This window comes from Mus caroli, unplaced genomic scaffold (assembly GCF_900094665.2).
Source record: "Mus caroli unplaced genomic scaffold, CAROLI_EIJ_v1.1 scaffold_15468_1, whole genome shotgun sequence".
NCBI classification, from domain to species: Eukaryota; Metazoa; Chordata; class Mammalia; order Rodentia; family Muridae; genus Mus; species Mus caroli.
Window position 1 is genome coordinate 1 of NW_018388646.1, and position 19,170 is coordinate 19,170.

General features: G+C 41.8%; 2 pseudogenes; both read left to right on the forward strand.

The window, feature by feature from the left end:
* Window positions 1–1,458: 1,458 nt before the first annotated feature.
* On the forward strand, window positions 1,459–2,272 carry LOC110287718 (annotated as a pseudogene).
* A 14,001-nt stretch (window positions 2,273–16,273) lies between these two features.
* Window positions 16,274–19,170, forward strand: part of LOC110287719 — a 7,368-nt pseudogene continuing 4,471 nt past the window's right edge.

The window sequence follows — 19,170 nt, forward strand, 5'->3', positions numbered from 1 at the left end:
TTTTCTTCTATAATTTTGTTGAAGATATTTGCTGGCCCTTTAAGTTGAAAATCTTCATTCATATCAACTCCTATTTTCCTTAGGTTTGGTCTTCTCATTGTGTCCTGTATTTCCTGGATGTTTTGTGTTAGGATCCGTGTGCGTTTTGTATTTTCTTTGATTGTTGTGGCGATGGTCTCTATGGAATCTTCTGCACCTGAGATTTTCTCTTCCATCTCTTGTATTCTGTTGCTGATGCTCGCATCTATGGTTCCAGATTTCTTTTTTAGGGTTTCTATCTCCAGCGTTGCCTCACTTTGGGTTTTCTTTATTGTGTCTACTTCCCTTTTTAGTTCTAGTATGGTTTTGTTCATTTCCATCACCTGTTTGGATGTGTTTTCCTGTTTTTCTTTAATGACTTCTACCTGTTTGGTTGTGTTTTCCTGGTTTTCTTTAAGGACTTGTTACTCTTTAGCAGTGCTCTCCTGTATTTCTTTATTTGAGTTATGAAAGTCCTTCTTGATGTCCTCTACCATCATCATGAGATATGCTTTTAAATCTGGGTCTAGATTTTAGGTTGTGTTGGGGTGCTCAGGACTAGGTGGGGTGGGAGTGCTGCGTTCTGATGATGGTGAGTGGTTTTGATTTCTGTTACTAGGATTCTTAAGATTGCCTTTCGCCATCTGGTAATCTCTGAAGCTAGCTGTTATAGTTGTCTCTGGTTAGAGCTCGTTCCTCAGGTGACTCTGTTAGCCTCTATCAGCAGAGCTGGGAGGCTAGCTCTTTCCTTAGTTTCAGTGGTCAGAGTATTCTCTGCAGGCAAGCTCTCTTCTTGCACAGAAGGTGCCCAGATGTCTGGTGTTCAAACCTGCCTTCGGGCAGAAGTTGTGTTCCACTCACCAGAAGTCTTAAGATCCCATGGAGAATCCTGTGTGGGTCCTTGCGGGTGTCCGCAGACTCTGCTTGTAAGGCACCCCGGTGCTCGAGTGGACCGGAAGGAACTTGTGCCCCACCTCAGGCGGAGTTGTCTGCTTCCCTAGTTAATGCTGTCTCAGGTTCCGCACGATTGGATTGGAGCAGACACTGTGTTCCGATCTTAGGATCCCATGGGGAATCCTGTGTGGGTCCTTGTGGGTGTCTGGAGACTCCGCTGGCAAGGCACCCCGGTCCAAATCCTTGTTCTTAATGCTATACTGACAAGGAACATGTTAGAAAGGCTGTGTTCTTCCTTAGACTCAGAGATCACAGACAAAGAAAGGAAGACCTGTCAAGGCTGGACATCTGGAAGTTTCAGATACCAGATAGCATATATCACTTTTTCTATTTGACTGTTTATTTGCTCATTTATTTTTTATGTGCCCAAAGCATAGTTGTGCTGATTCAAGAACAGAAAAAAAAGTGCTGGGGTAGAAATAACAGGAAGGGAACTCCATGTTTTATGTTCCAACACTGACACTAAGAGTGTGTGTTTGTGATTAGGTACCCAGAACCTATTGGAGGCCTGTATCTGAGCCAGTGTGACAGCCTTCATCTTCTGCAGCTCAGCTGATGTTGCAGGGCCCAACTCATACAAGAAAGATTGTCGTGAATGGCCACGAGGAACAGAATCATGAAAGCACATGGTCTGATCCATACCCATACATCAAAACGATGGCAGAGAAGGTGGTGCTGGCAGCCAATGGGAGAATGCTGAACAAAGGTGGCGCTTTGTATAACTTGTGCCTTAAGGCCCATGTATATTTTGGGGGAGAGAAGTCCATTCATTTCTAGTGTAATAATTATGGCCCTCAAACATAAGGGTATTCTGAGTGTTACTGGTAAATTCTCCACAACCAACCAAGTATATGTGGGCAATGTGGCCTGGGCACACATTCTGGTAGCCAGGGGCCTTTGAGACCCCAAGAAGTCCACAAGCATCCAAGGACAGTTCTTCTACATCTCAGATGACATGCCTCACCAAAGCTATGATGGTTTAAATTATACCCTGAGACAGTAATGGGACTTCTGCCTTGATTCCAGCTGGAGCCTTCCTCTGCCCCTACTGTACTGGCTTGCCTTCCTGCTGGAAACTGTGAGCTTCCTGCTATGTCCAGTCTACAGGTATACACCTCTCTTTAACTACCACTTAGTCACACTGTCTAATAGCACGTTCACTTTCTCTTACAAGAAAGCTCAGCAAGATCTTGGCTATGAGCCACTTGTGAGCTGGGAGGAAGCAAAGCAGAAAACCTCAGAGTGGATCAGGACACCAGTGGAACAGCACAGGGAGATACTGGACACAAAGTATCAATGATGGAAAAAGGGCAGGTACATGGATCTGGGAGTTATAAGGACCTGTAGCAAGTACAGAGACACAAGCCAGGTCCTGCTGCCTCTTGTAGACACAGAAACCAACTTGTATCTTTCTCAAGTCACCAGAAGCCTTGACAGTCACTAACACACTCACGAGCTTTCTTCCGGAAGCCCCTGCTCAGAGACACACGCAGCTGAGTCTCAGTTGCTGTGACCAAAGACTTTGGCAATTTCAATTTCCTGTCACTTAGAACTTAGTACTAGTTTTCTTTTTCCCTTTAAGTCCTAAAGCATATCCTGCTTTGGCAAAATCCCATTGCTTTCTGAAGCAAGACAGAAACAGCAGTAAATATTGTAATGTCTAAACTGGACTCAGCGTCTTTCTTTTCTTGTGCACTGCTATGATTTCCCTTCCATACCCAGGCCTTGTCAGTTCACAAATCAAACACTGACATAGAGTTCAATCAGAGGAAGTAGCAATCTGAGATTGGCCTTAATCATGTAGAAGTATGTGTTATGTGGTGCTCACCAGAGAAGATTACTCAAACATAGGGTTAAGGTAGGAGTAGTCCTTACTTTAGGTAGGTAGCCCTGATCACTAGCCTTTGTCATGAAAGTAAAACACCTCAAGGGACAATAAGGTACAGAATGATGGTCATCAGCCTGAGACTGTGAGCCTCTTTTGCATTTTCTTCATGATTCTGCAATCTGTGGTCATAGAATAAAGGAGGCATAGGGAAGCACTCTCTCACGAGTGTGTACCTATGATTGAAGACAATGGAGCTGAGCATAAGGTGTCTGGGAAAGATTACTACATGACGAGGGACTTGGAAAGGAGAGCCAAGTGAGTCCATGCAGGGAGGGCAACCTGAGAATGGTATACAGGGTCAGTGTGAAGGAGGGAGGGAGGAGAGCCAAGCCAAATAAAGAGGAGGACAAGACTTAACCTGGGTTTTCTGAGAGACCTGGGTCATCCTAAGTGCCAGATAGAACTGAGCAATAGACAAGTGTGGTCCCAAAAACCCAGCACAGGGTCCAATTACTGTTCTGTTTAGAAGGCCACCTGCCAGTGAGTATCAGGATACCAAAGGATATTGACACTTGATATTTTATCTCCAAATATTGGAGTGTGGGTTTGTAGCAGCAGACTGAGAGCAGTTCAAGGAAGAGGATTAATGTGAAATCATTTTTCTGTATAAAATGGGGGCATATTGTTTTCTTGGTGTTTTTCCCAAGAATGCATTTTAGTATATTTTAGCCTTCTACATGTTAACAATTGGCTGAAGATAATTTTAATATATCAATTGCACGGTAATTAAGTATACAAACTAAGAAATCCTATGTGTAGGCTAATCTTTTACCTCTGACCTCCAGTTCTGTCTCTGCTCCTAACTTATGGTCTACTTAAGAGAGAAAAAAGGAGACCTGGTAGTACTGTAAACAGAAAGGTGTGTAACACTTGATAAAGGTAAAGTCTGGGGGCAATACCCTGCCTGGACAGAGGTATAAAGGTCCTTGCCATTTGGCTACATGGTGATTAATGGATGAGATTTCACAGTTTAAGTGGAAGGAAAAATGATGCAGGTAGATGTATTGGAGCCTATAAATACCCATTTGGGAATGTGGCTGATCCTGAGTCAGCAAGGAAAACAAATTTAGACAGAGTAAGATGCAGAGGTAAAGGAGATGCCTGTAATGGTATAAAAGATGTAGTCATTAATATAACAATTCTAAGATTAAAAACGGTAGCTATGTAACAATGTAGGTATCAACTCAATAAATTTTAGCATTGTAAATTGATAATCACATAATGTCAACACCCATGGATTTTTAACAAAAACAGTGAGACCTAAATATTTTCATGGATTTGCTGATTTCCTTGAGGTGTTGGAATATGGTGCTAAGTGATCTGATTTGTTGAATGTATCTCTGTGGAATCGATTGCAGTATCTCCTTTGGCATATTGAAGCACAGCACAATTCAGTGAAAACCCCCCTGGTGATAAATAACTCAATTCTATGTGCACAATAAGGCTTAAGGCATGACTACGCAGAAACTCTTTGTACAAATGACATCTCCCATAAATATAAATTCTAGAGACTGACAGGCTCATGATAAGGGTCTTGAGGAAGATCTGGTGTGGTCTCAGCCACACAAAGGTCACCAGGCTATTAACTGCATCCTCTCCCAGCCTTTCAAGCAGATAACAGGTTGTACATTTGTGATAGTTTATATAAGTTCATCCCAGGGAGTGGCACAATTATAGGGTGGGGTCCTTTTGGAGTAGGTATGGTCTTAGTGGAGTAGGTGTGTCACTGTGAGTGTGGGATTTAAGACCCTCATCCTAGCTGCCTGGAAGTCAGTCTTTCACCAGCAGCTTCAGATAAAGACAGAACTCAGTGCTTCCTACATCATGCCTGCCTGGCTATATATTGCTATGTTCTCACCTTGTTGATAATGTACTGAACCTCTGAGCCTGTGAGACAGCCACTATTAAGTGTCCTTATAAGAGTTGCCTTGGTAATGGTGTCTGTTCACAGCAGCAAAAACATAAGACAACATCTCTCCCTTTGAAGAGACAAGCCTGTGTGTTTGATGTTTCTCTAGTGTTTATATGTGAGCACAAGGACCTTCTGGCCTCCCACAGTGGGAGCTGCCATGTGAGTGTTGGAAATCTAACCTGAGTTCTCTACCAGAACAATGAGTGCTCTTACTGCTGAGCCATTTCTCTAACTCCTGATTTCTCTTTCATTATGTACTGGGACAATAACTTAGTCCCAAATCAAAGAGATAAAGGCAGTTTAGAAACACATACCTGGTTTTCATTCTTCTTCCAGTTGCCTCATTGCTCCAAATGGAAAGATCCTTTTTTACAAGGACAATTTCTAAAGACCCTGTTATAAACAAGGCTTAATTCTTTTATAATAGTTAATACTGTTAAGAAAACACTAGTGAGGGAACCCAGACCCAGAAAGATAAACACTGCATGTCCTAACTCATGTGTGAGACTCAGCACTAGATCTTTATATTTGTGTGTTCAACTTGGAGTAACACCTAGGACTACTGATGGGTGGGAGAAAAGATATAAGGATGTAGGGTGAGAGTAGTAGAATATAGCAATGTGTACAGGTAAAGGGAAAATGAAGAGGGAGATTTAAATGAGAAGCCAAGTAGGAAAGAATAATACTAACATCACCTGTGATTGCTGGGAGCAGAGACTCAGTGTTGGACTTGATCGCACACAGCACACACCCCAGTTGCAGCTCAACTCCCCAGATATTCAGACACATCCAGCTGCACAGGTGAGACCTTAAACCCCACCCCAAAACCCAGTGTACTAGGACCCTTGTGACCGTGGGAAGCAGTTTTCCAACACAGCTGAAGACCTGAGTGCATTCTGGATCCCACCTGTGCCAGCCTGGAGCAGAGATTCAGTGTGGGACCTGATCCCACACAACCCACACCCCAGTTATATCTCAACTCCCCAGGATCATGGGATAGTAGGATCACAGGCTCACAGGAAGGACAGGCTCCAGTTGGAGACAGGGAGGCCAGATAACACCAGAAATAACCAGATGGTGAGAGCCAAGCATAAGAACAGAAGCAACAGAAACCAATCTGACTTGGCAACATCAGAACCCAGTTCTCCCACTATAGAAAGTCTTAGATACCTCAACACACCTTTAAAACAAGATTCAGATCTAAACTCTCGTTTCATGAAGATGATAGAGGACTTTAGAAAGGACATAAAGAATTCACTTAAAGAAATACAGGAGAACACAAATAAGGTATTAGAAGCCCTTAGAAAGGAAACACATAAATCCCTTAAAGAAATACAGGAGAACCCAATCAAACAGGTGAAGGGATTGAAAAAAACGGTGCAGGATTTAAAAATGGAAATAGAATCAGTAAAGAAAACTCAAAGGGAGACAGCCCTGGAGATGGAATACCTAGAGAAGAGAACAGGAGTCACAGATGTAATCATCACCAATAGTGTACAAGAGACAGAAGAGAGAATCACAACAGCAGAAGATGCAGCAGAAGACATCCACACAACAATAAAGGGAAATACAAAAAACAAAAAGCTCCTATCTCAAAGTACTCAAGGAATCCAGGATACAAGGAAAAGACCAAACCTGAGAATAATATGTATAGAAGAGACTGAAGATTCCCAACTCAAAGGACCAGCAAACATCTTCAACAAAATTATAGAAGAAAACTTTCCTAACCTAAAGAAAGAAATGCCCATAAACTTTTAAAAAGCCTACAGAACACCAAACAGATGGGGCCAGAAATGAGATTCCTTTCGTTGTATAATAATTAAAATACCAAATGAACAGAACAATGAAAGAATATTGAAAGCAGTAAGAGAAAAAATGTAAAGTAACATATAATGGCAGACCAATCAGGATTACACTAGACTTCTGAACAGAGACTACAAAAGCAAGAAGATCTTGGGCAGATGTCAAACAGACATTAAGAGAAAAAATGCCAGCCCAGACTACTATACTCAGCAAAATTCTTAATTACCATAGATGGAGAAACCAAAGTATTCCAAGACAAAACCAAATTAAGTAATATTGTTCCACTAATCCAGCCCTACAGAAGATAATAGAAGTAAAAGTCCAACACAAGGAGGGAAACTATACCCAAGAAAAAGCAAGAAATTAACCTTTTCACACTAAAGCAAACACACAAACATAATTCCACCTCTAACAACAAAAATAACAAGAAGCTATGATCATTGGTCCCTAATATCTCTCACTATGAATGGACTCAGTTCCCCAATAAAAATACATAGGCTAACAGACTGGATATGTAAACAAGATCAAGCACACTTCTGCATACAGGAAACACTTTAGAGTCAAAGACAGACATTCCCTCAAAGTAAAAGAATGTGAAAAAATTCCAAACAAATGGTCCCAAGAAACAAGCTGGAGTAGCCATTCTAATAACCAAAAAAGTAGACTTTTAACCAAAAGTTATCAAAAAAATGGAGAAGAACACTACATACTTATCAAAGGAAAAATCCACCAGGATGAAAGTTCAATTCTGATATTTATGCCCCAAATGCAAGGGCACCCACATTTGTAAAGGAAACATTAATAAAGCTCAAAACACACCTTGAACTTCCCACAATAATAGTAGGAGATTTCAACACCCCTTTTTTCACCCATATACAGATCATGGAAACAGAAATGAAACAGAAATGCAGTAAAACTAAAAGAAGTTATGAACCAAATGGACTTAACAGATATCTTCAGAAAATTTTACCCTAAAACAAAAGACTATACCTTCTTCTCAGCACCTCATGGTACTATCTCAAATACTGACCACATACTCAGACACAAAACAAACCTCAACAGATACAAGACCATTGAATTAATCCCATGTATTTTAAATGACCACCAAGGACTAAGGTTGGTCTTCAATAGCAACAAAAACAATAGAAAGCACACATACATGTGAAAGCTAGACAACTATCTACTCAATGATAACTTGATCGGGGAAGAAATATAGAAAGAAATTACGGACTTTTTAGAATTCAGTAAAAATAAAGGCACAACATAGACAAAGTTATGGGACACAATGAAAGCAGTACTAAGAGGAAAACTCATATCTCTGAGTGCCTCTATAAATAAATTGGAAAGATCATAAACTAGTAGCTTAACAGCCCATCTGAAAGCTCTAGAACAAAAAGAAGCAAATACACCCAAGAGGAGTAGGCTGCAGGAAATAGTCAAACTCAGGGCTGAAATCAACCAAGTAGAAACAAAAAGAAATGTAAAAAGAATAAACAAAACTAGGAGCTGTTTCTTTGAGACAATCAACAAGATAGATAAACCCTTAGACAGACTAACCAGAGGGCACAGAGACAGTATCAAAATTAACAAAATCAGGAATGAAAATGGAGACATAACAACAAAAACCAAGGGAATTCAAAAAATAATTGCTTCCTACTACAAAAGTCTATACTCAACAAAACTGAAAAACCTGGATAAAATAGATGATTTTCTAGATAGATACAAGGTACCAATGTTAAATCAGGATCAGATAAGTCGTTTAAACAACTCCATAAACCCCAAGGAAATAGAAGCAGTCATTAAAAGTTTCCCAACCAAGAAAAGTCCAGGGACAGATGGTTTTAGTGAAGAATTCTATCAGATTTTCAAAGAAGGTCAAAGGCCACTATTCCTCAAACTACTCCATGAAACAGTAAGAGAAGGTACACTACCCAATTCATTCTATGAAGCCACAGTTACACTGGTACCTATACCACACAAAGACCGAACAAAGAAAGAGAACTACAGTCCAATTTCCCTTATGAATATCAATGCAAAAATACTTAATAAATTCTCTCAAACTGTACCCAAGAACATTTCAAAACAATCATCTACATTTATCAAGTAGGCTTCATCCCAGAGATGCAAGAATGGTTCAATATTTGGAAATTCATCAACATAATACTCCATATAAACTAACGTAGAAAAAAACCACATGATCATCTCATTGGATGTGGAAAAAGCCTTTGTCAAAATACAGCATCTATTCATGTAAAAAGTTTTGGAGCGGGGTTCTTTCTGGTTGGCACCAGCCCAGCCCCACCTTGGGCACAAACTTGGCAGATGGTCCCATGGTTCCCAGAGGACTTTCCACACCGCAGGCACCCTAGCACACCGAGGACCTAAGGATCACTAAGGAAAGGGCTCTGGCCCCCGGTCTCAGGTGAGAGCGACATCTTGGATCCCCGGTCTCTCAGAGACTAGTCCTAGCAGGAGAGAACATGGGCCACAGAAGCAACAGAGCTTCTTGGACATTTTCTCTTTGGGCCTTCATCCTCAGCCAGGAGGCAGAGTTGAGACCCAGACCTTTGGGCACCTTCCCTGCAACAGGAGAGCTTGCCTGCAGAGAGAGCTTTGACCACTGTGGCTCAGGAGAGAGTTGGACTCCCAGGAGTACTGACAGAGGCTAGCAGAATCACAGGAGGAACAAACTCCAGCCAGAGACAGCTAGAACATCTAACACCAGAGATTTCCAGATGGCCAAAGGCAAACGTAAGATGGGATGGCAGACTTCCGACCCTGTCTCCTGGATCCCTGGCTTCTGTCAAAGTTACCCCTACAGCTCCCACAGGAGAGGCATGCCTATCAGCCTGGTCAGAACAGCACCAAGCCCTCCCACATTCAAAAAATGTTTCCCCAAACTCTCAGTCCAAGCCAATGTGAGGTATCTGCTGTCAAACCCTGTCTCTAGTTGCATCATTATTGGGAGGAGAGGCCCTTGGTCTTGCAAAGATTATATGCCCCAGTACAAGAGAATGGCAGAGCCAGCAAGTGGGATTGGGTAGGTTGTGTAGCAGGGTGGGGGGAGGGGGGTATAGGAGACTTTTGGGATAGCATTTGAAATGTAAAGGAAGAAGATATCTAATAAAAAAGTGTAATCCACAAAAAAACAAAAGGTTTGGAGAGTTCACAAATTCAACGTACATACCTGAATATAATGAAAGCAATATACAATATACAGCAATCCAAGAGCCAACATCAAACTAAATGGGGAGAAACTCAGTGCAATCCCATTAAAATCAGAGCCAAGACAAGGCTGCACACTCTCTCCCTACCTATGCAATATAATAATCAAAGTCCTAGCCAGAGCAATTAGGCAAAAAAAACAGATCATAGGGATACAAATTGGAAGGGAGGAAATCAAGATATCACTATTTGCAGATGCCATGATAGTATACAGAAGCAACCCCGAAAAAACTCTCCCAAAAAGATACTACAGCTAATAAGCAACTTCAGCAAAGTTGCTGGACACAAAATCAGCTCAAACAAATCAGTAGCCTTCCCCCATTCAAAGGATAAAAGGGATGAGAAAGAAATTAGGGAAACAACACCCTTCACAATAGTCACAAATAACATAAAATAACTTGGTGTGACTCTAACCAAGCAAGTGAAAGGTCTGTATGACAAGAACTTCAAATCCCTAAAGAAAAAAATTGAAGAAGACCTCAGAAGATGGAAAGATCTCCCATGCTCATAGATTGGGAGGATTAATATAGTAAAAATGGCCATCTTACCTAAGTAATCTACAGATTCAATGCAATACCCATCTAAACTCAATTCTTCATAGAGTTAGAAAGAGCAATTCTCAAATTCTTCTGGAATAACAAAAAACACAGGCTATCTTCTGGATATATATCTTCTGGATATATCTTCTGCCCAGGAGAGGTATTATGGGATCCTCCGTCAGTACTAAACACCCATGGAAGGAGTTACAGAGACAAAGCTTGGAGCTGAGAAGAAAGGATGGACCATCTAGAGACTGCCACACCCAGGGATCCATCTGATAATCAGCCTCCAAATGCTGACATCATTGCATATGCGAGCAAGATTTTGCTGAAAGGACCCTGATATAGCTGTCTCTTATGAGACTATGCCAGTGCCTGGCAAACACAGAAGTGGATGCTCACAGTCAGCTATTGGATGGAAAACAGGGCCCCCAATGGAGGAGCTAGAGAAAGTACCCAAAGAGCCAAAGGGGTCTGCAACCCTATAAGTGGAACAACAATATGAACTAATCAGTACCCCCAGAGCTCATGTCTCTAGCTGCATATGTAGTAGAAGATGGCCTAGTCAGCCATCAGTTGAAAGTGAGGTCCCTTGGTCTTGCAAACTTTATATGCCTCAGTACAGGTGAATGCCAGGGCCAAGAAGTGGGAGTGGGTAGGGGAGTACAGGGGGAGGGTATGAGGGATTAAAACTGCATAGTATTGGTACAGAAACAGCCAAGTAGATTAATGTAATAAAATTGAAGACCCAGAAATGAACCCATACACCTATGGTCACTTGATCTTTGGCAAAGAAGCTAACACCGTCCAGTGGAAAAAGGTCAGCATTTTCAGTAAATGGTGCTGGTCCAACTGGTAGTCTGAATGTTCAAGAATGCAAATTGATCCATACCTATCTCCTTGCACAAAGCTCAAGTTCAAATGAATCAAAGACCTCCACATAAAACCTACACTGAACCTAATATAAGAGAAATTGGGGAAGAGCCTCAAATACTTGGGCACAGGGGAAGCTTCCTGAACAGAACACCAATGGCTTATGCTTTAAGAGCAGCAATCCACAAATGGAACCTCATAAAATTGAAAAGCTTCGGTAAAGCAAGGGATACTATCAATAGGACAAAACAGTAGATTGGGAAAATATCTTTACCAACCCTACATCCTACACAGGCCTAATATACAGAATATACAAAAAACTCAAGAAGGTAGACTCCAGAGAACCAAATAACCCTATTAAAAAGTGGAGTGCAGAGCTAAATAGAGAACTCTCAACTGAAGAATCTTGAATGGCTGAGAAACACTTAAAGAAATGTTCAGCATCTTTTGTTATAAGGGAAATGCAAATCAAAACAACTCTGAGATTCCACCTCACACCAGTCAGAATAGGTAAAATAAAAAATGCAGGTGACAGCAGATGTTGAGGATGTGGAAAAAGAAAAACACTCCTTCATTGCTGGTGGGATGGCATGCTAGTAAAACCACGTTTGAAATCAGTCTGGCAATTAATTCCTGTGAAAATTGGAAGTAGTTCTACTTGAAGACCCAGTTATACCACTCCTGGGCATATACCCAAAAGATACTTCATCATAAAACAAGATCACATGCTCCACGATGTTCATGGCAGCCTTATTTATAATAGCCTGAAGCTAGAAAGAACCCAGATGTCCCTCAACAGCAGAATGGATACATACAGAAAATCTGGTACATATACACAATGGAGTATGTAGCAGCGATTAAAAACATTGACTTCATGAAATTCACAGGCAAATGGATGGAACTAGAAAATATCATCCTGAGTGAGGTAACCCAGACACAAAATAATACACATGGTACATACTCACTAGTAAGTGGATATTATCCCAAAAGCTCACAATGCCTATAATATAAGCTACAGACCATAGAGAGAGTAGAAAGAAGGAAGACCAGGAAGTGGATGCTTCAGTCCTGCATAGAGGGGGGAACAGGACAATTGTGGGAGGTGAAAGGAGAGGGGGACAAATGAGGGAGAAAGGAGGAGGAGGAAATAAGGGTGGGAGTATCAGAAACTGGAGGAGATATGAGAGGGCTACAAAGGGTCAGGAATTTGAATAAAAATAGGTAGTAGAGAGGATGAGCAACTGGTAATAGCCACTCGATGGTCCCAGACACCAGAAAATGGAAGGCTCCCAGGACCCAATGTGATTTTTTAGCTGTAATGCGCAGAGAAGGGGGAAATAAAAACCTGTGGATACCACCTCCAGTAAATAGGCATGGCCCCTGTTAGAGGGATGGGGCCATCTACCCATCTTAAAGTCTTTTAACCCAGAAATGTTTCTGTTCAAAGGAAGAAGAGGTACCAAAAAAAAAATGAACAGAGAATGTAGGAAGGCCAACTGGGAAAGGCCTCACCTGGTGATAAACCATGTTTGCAGACACCAAACCCAACACTGTTGCCATGGTCAAGAGATTCTTGAAGACAAGAACCAAGAGTGGCAGTTCCTGGGGAGGTTTGGCCTGCAACTGACCAATGAAGATGGAGATGCTTGGAGCTAACTATCAGACTGAACTCAGGGAACATGGTGTGGGTGCTGGCAGAAGGACTGGAGGAGCAGAGGGGGATTGCTACCCCATTAGAAAAACAACAAAGTCTGGCTTGACTACACAGTTCTCCCAAAGTATAGAAAACCAACAAAGGAGTGTATTTGGAGGGATCCATGGCTCTAGATATATAGATAGCAGATACATGGCCTTGCTGAACAGCAATGGGAGGGTAGGCCTTTGGACCTGGGGAGATCTGATGCCCCAGAGTAGGGGGATGCTGGAGCAGTGAGGTGGGAGAATGTGGGATATGGGGGAGCACTCTCATACAGGCAAAAGGGAGGAGGAGGATAGAGGTGGAATGGGGGGGTTGGTGGATGGGATAACCAGGAAGTGGGATATCGTTTGAGATATAAATGAATGGAATGATTAATAAAAAAATGAAAAGAATATATGTACACACATACATACATATATACTACACATATATAGCTTTCAGTGACAGTGTTTCATTGAAGCGATAAAAACCTTAACACAGTGTGTGATGTCTATGTTCCACTTACAGCTGAGGTCTCCACAGACTCTTTCTTACTTCAGTTTGGTCAGTAGCAAATTTCTGTTTTGTTGTCCACTGCACAAAGAACCTTCTCTCAATAGGACTGAGGGCTGCACTCATCCATGGGTATACAGATATGAACTATGTATTTAAAGAGCAGTTTGAATTTACATCTCTGTCTCTGTCTCTGTCTCTCTGTCTCTGTCTCTCTGCCTCTCTCTCTCTCTCTCTCTCTCTCTCTGTCTGTGTGTGTGTGTGTGTGTGTGTGTGTATGTGAATTTGTCACTTTACTCAGGGCAATGCCTCTCCTCCCAAGAACCACAGATTGCCAAATAAAATTTGGTCACAGGCATCCCAAAGACCCAGAAAATTGTATAAACTACTGCCATTGTTCTTGCCCATTGAAACTTAGGGTAAGAAATCATTGCTGAAGATACAACATGGTCATAGGAAGTGGACAAATTAAGGTAGCACTATCCAAGAAGCTTCCTTCCTGCTGGCTAGATTTCACAAACCAGAAGGTGCCATGAAAGCTACAGGGAAAAAGAAAACATCAGCCTTTTTATACAGGGGTGAATGCTGTAGGCTATAATAAAAACCAGCTAAGAAAAATTTCCCCGTGGATGCAAATGTTATGGGAGAAACCAAAAACTTTTTAGGCCAAATATAAGGAAGCCTCCACTAGGAAATGCATGCCTAGTACTATGGATAGGGAGATCATAGGCTTGGTGGGGGGACTTACTACTGTTACATTGCTAGATGGATATAGTATCAAACTGCTTTCTAAATATATATCGGTATACCCATGGATGAGTACAACCCTCAGTCCTCATCAGACAAGGCTCTTTGTGCAGTGGACAGCAAAGCAGAGATTCACAAGTGGTAAAGTGAAGAAAATAAGAATCTGGAATCCACAGGTGTAAGTGGGACATCTATACCACATACTGACTTAAGGTTTCTACTGCTGAGGTGAAACACCATGACCAAAAGCATGTTGGGGAAGAAAGGGTTTATTTGGCTTGTAAATCCACATCCCTGTACATCAGCAAAGGAAGTCAGGCCAGGAACAGTGAAGGAACCTGGAGGTAGAGCTGATGTAGAAACCATCTTCCCACGCCTCGAAGAACACTGTGGAAGAGGTCACTGAAAGATTCTAAGATCCCGAGGTCAATAAGGACCAAGCCAAAGAGTCTTCTGGACTCTTTTTTATGCAGACAAGACATCTGCATAAAAAACCTACCCAAGAAGTCAGTTAACATTCCAGCTTGGAAGAGGGAGGGGTTAAGGGCCCTTACTCCTGGCTGAGTCTCTTCATATTTTTATTCTCATTACATCCCAATGGCAGCCTCCTCTCTCTTCTATTCCCAGTAGACCCTCACAAATACCCCTATCACTAAATCCCTTCCCTTCAGAGAAAGAGAAGCCTCTGCTCCCTTGGGTACCATCTCACCCTGGAACATCAAGTCCCAGCAGGAATAAGCATCTCCTCTCCCACTGAGACCTAACCAGTCAGTCCAGGTAGGGGAAGGGGATCCAATGGTAGGAAACAGAGTCAGAGACAGCCCTTGTTCCACTTGTTAGAGGACCCACATGAAGACTAAGCTGCAATCTGCTATAAATGGGTAGGAGGCCTAGCTCCAGCCCCTGAATGTTCTTTGGTTGGTGGTTCAGTTTTTGTGAGCCCCTATGGACCCAGGTTAGTTGATCCCTTGCATCTTCTCATAGTGTCCTTGACCCTTCTGTATCCTGATATCCTTCCCTAACTTTTCCACATGACTCCATGAGCATCTCCTGATGTTTGGCTCTGGGTCTCTGCATCTGTTTCCAACCTATGCTGGATGAAGCTTCTCAGGAGACAGTTATACTAGGTTTCTGTGTATAAGCTTAGCAGAACATCATTAACAGTGTTGAGGCTGGCTATCTTATATGGGATACTCAAGTAGTAAAGTTGGGCCTCTGGGAAAGCAGGTCTGCACTTGTACTTTCTAATAAAGTCTATAAATGTATAACTCTTTGTGTGATTTCATTTCTTGGTAAAGTACATTAAAGAAAATTTTAGCATACAAATTAAAATATTTTTAATATAATAAAAAGATCATATTTTTTAAATCGCAATAAATACTTAATGGTATGAATTGTAGATTTTCATAGAATAAATTCGAAGTCTGGTAAAATTTTCATATAATTATTTTTAGATTCAATCTTGTAAAGTTCTTCCAATTCTTTTTTTCATTTTGTTTTGTTTATTTTTAGGGACAAGTTCTCATTATATAGCACTGGGCATTCAGGAACTCACTATGTAGACCAGGCTGGCCATAAACTCATCTGGCTTTGCCTTCAGAGGGCTGGGATTATAAGCAGGCATTGCCATACCCCTCACATTTTCCTAACTCCTTTATACATTGGCAATAATACTGTAAGAACGCACATGTCCAAAGAAAACAGTCTTTACCACAGTGTAGCCTTGAAGCTGACTTTTATTCCTCTGTCACAAATAAAGTACATAATGTCTATCAATCACTAGGAAGGATGAACCACAGAAAAGAGTAAATAATGACCACAAGGCAAGCATTTGTCAAGATTTGATGAGTCAGAAGACCAGTGATTAAAACTCTAGTACTGATCTGAGGGCTGAGAAGACCAGCATCCAGATTCTCCCATCTGACTTTTAACAATTTAACAGGTTAGATTTTATTTTATTTTAGCTCCTGTGGCAGTGGTCACAGTGTGCTAGCAAAAATTGGGTAGAGTGAATCCAAGGGATTACTGAAAAACTGTTTTCATTGGGCCTTTATTTTCTAGCCCTCTTCATGGTCACCCTACATCACACCTGCTCCCACTGTGATCTGTTTCCTGTATTGACCATGCCTGGATGGAGCTACCTGGAAACAGGAGCATGAGGATTCCTGGGCCAGAAAATCATCAAGATGTTGGTGCAAGAGAACGAACTGCAGGAGGTCAAAGCTCTGGACAAAGTCTTCAGGTCAGAAACCAAAAAGAAATTCTCCAGTAATTGAGCCAGGGACTGTTTGTGTGACTATTGGAAATGTTGACTGAACATTGGAAGGGGCCTTGTCTAGAAAATATGGATGTGCACTTGGAACTTAAGTCTTCTCCATGCTTGAACACATCTGGAAGATTCTTGTTCACACAGCATAAAATACACCACAGTTGTGGGGCTAGAGTCTGTCTTGTATCTGATCTAGAGATGGTGGCTACAGACCCAGCTGCTAGAGCTCCAGACCCTGTCTTTCATCCCATCTGGCAGTCTCACAGTTGTGTTATTCCTGTAATGTGATATCAGTATATACGTGGCTAGTGCTCTGCAGCATTAGCAAGGATGCTGGATTGGAGGCCTCTGCAGAGGGTCTCTGTCTTTTCTACTTGGTATGGTTACTTGTTCCTTTTATTGTGTGGTTTGGCAGAGGGAAGTCATTGAACAGTCTACGCCATGGAGTTAAAATAAAGAGTGAAATCAGTGAGAGAAAGAGATACAGAGAGTGGTAAAGAGTGAGAAACTGAGTCAGACAACATACACTGAGCATTTTAGCGAGCTGAGTCAGGGGAGGGCCACAGATGCTTCACCTCCATTCTCCAACATCATTCCCTTCTGACCTTTATCTTCACAAAGGAAATGACAGAGCCTGGCATTCTTCTTTGCTGACATTGCTGCTCCTGAGGCAGGACCAAGCTCTGGAATGACAGTGCAGCTTCTTAGCAGAAATATCTTCACACCCTCTAGATAACCCTTCAGGACCCTTAGAAAATGATTTTTAGCTATGAGGACAGTGTCAGGGACTAGAGGGACTGTGTCACAATGCTCCTTTCATGAGATAATTTTTCTGACTACATGATTACCAGTCTCATGCTATGGATTCTATAGAAGCTAAAGATACTTATGAATCGCCTGCCCCAGCTTCCTGTCTGCAACATGGGTCTCTTAAGAGATGACTTGTGTGCAGCATCAGTGGATGCTTCTGATAGCTGATGTATGCTGAAAGATAGTTGTCTCACAGAGGCTCTATTTCCATCTCTGTAATTCAGCTAACTCTTCATTTGTTCTCAGCACAGACCCAGAAAATATCAAGACCTTTCAGGGACAGGGCTGAAATGTCCATCTTTGTGTCTCCCTCTTCTGAATCTTTTTCACTGGAATTCTGGAGGACACAATCTGGTTAGCATGTTCATTATCCAGATTTCTCCTATGCCTTTACAACTTATAACCCCAGGTTGATGCCACAGCTTCCCAAGACAGAACTCCAGTGTTGCTTCTTCTTCAAATCCACACATGATTTCCCCATTACCTATCAATTAAATATGCTTTTCCCTCCTTATACGTGAATGCTACCACCTCTTCAGTTGCTTTTTGGAATGTAGGAATTTCCCATAACTCTCCGTTTATGTATAAAGCAGAAATCTCACTGCTCAGACACATTTTCTCCAAAGGGATGAGATGGATATAGATGCTTCCTCCTTCCCTAAAAACACTATGTTCTGATTTTTGAGTGTTTATGCTTCCTTCTGTAGAAAGGTGTCCTTCCCATTGTCTTCTTACCATTACTGCCCTTGAAGACCTAGGTAATTGACACCTGTGTCAGAAAATTTCCACCCATGCAGAAAGTTTCCCAAAGACATGCTTGTGTCCACAGAGCTGCAGACAAAGGCCAAGGTGACAGTGTTGGAAGGAGACATTCTGGATGCCCAATGCCTGAGGAGAGCCTGCCAGGGCATCTCTTGTAATCCACACTGCTGCTGTCATTGATGTCACAGGTCTTGTACCCAAGCAGACTATCCTAGATGTCAGTCTGAAAGGTACAGTACCTGAAGAAATTATGGAGCCCATAGGAAAATGATAATGGAAGAACTGGTAGTGGGTGACCCCTGCTTTGGAACATTTTCTGTGCTCACTCACTCTCTGATACCTTGGTCCTCAGTCTCAATATTTCTGTAAAATTTCATTGTATTTTCATTTTGTGTCTTCATGAATATCTGTGTGCCATTGGTATGATGGGACCAAAACAGGGCATTGGATCCCTGGAACTGGAGTTACAGGTGCATGTGAGAGCCCTTTCTGAGTAGCTCTTGAGAGTTGGTAAAGGGACATTTTCTCTGTAGATTACTGGTGTCAAATTATTGACTGTGAATGAGCATTTGTTCTCTGAAACTGCTTCAAAGCTAAACATAGGTCTTGGGGTCCTAGCCGGTACTGTTGATCTTCCATAAAGAGATAGGGCTCTAAAACCTAGAATGTTGGTGGGGAGGGATTTGGAGAGAAGAGGAAATGATCATCACAAGATATCAGGGGCTACCCTGTAGCATACTTTGGAGTTCAAGATCTCAGTTATGTGAAACAGGTTTCAGTGTTGATGGTAATAGTTGCTATCCCAACGATAATAGCATAATACTTTACAATATGGAATGTTATAATTATATGAAAATTTTAATCAAATAAGATATCACGAGACAAAAGCACAAAAATATGTGTGCTGTCTAGTTTTTATGTCAGTGTGACAAAAGCAAAGATCATGTGCATATAAAAGGAATCTGAATTTAGAAACGCCTCCTTGCAGTTGGCCTGTAGGCAAGTCTGGAGGGCATTCTATTGACTGATAAAATTGATGTGAGAGGGCTTAGCTCACTGTTGAACCATCTAGTGATTGCCATATACAGGGATCCATCCCATAATCAGCTTCCAAACGCTGACACCATTGCATACACTAGCAAGATTTTGCTGAAAGGACCCAGATATAGATGTCTCTTG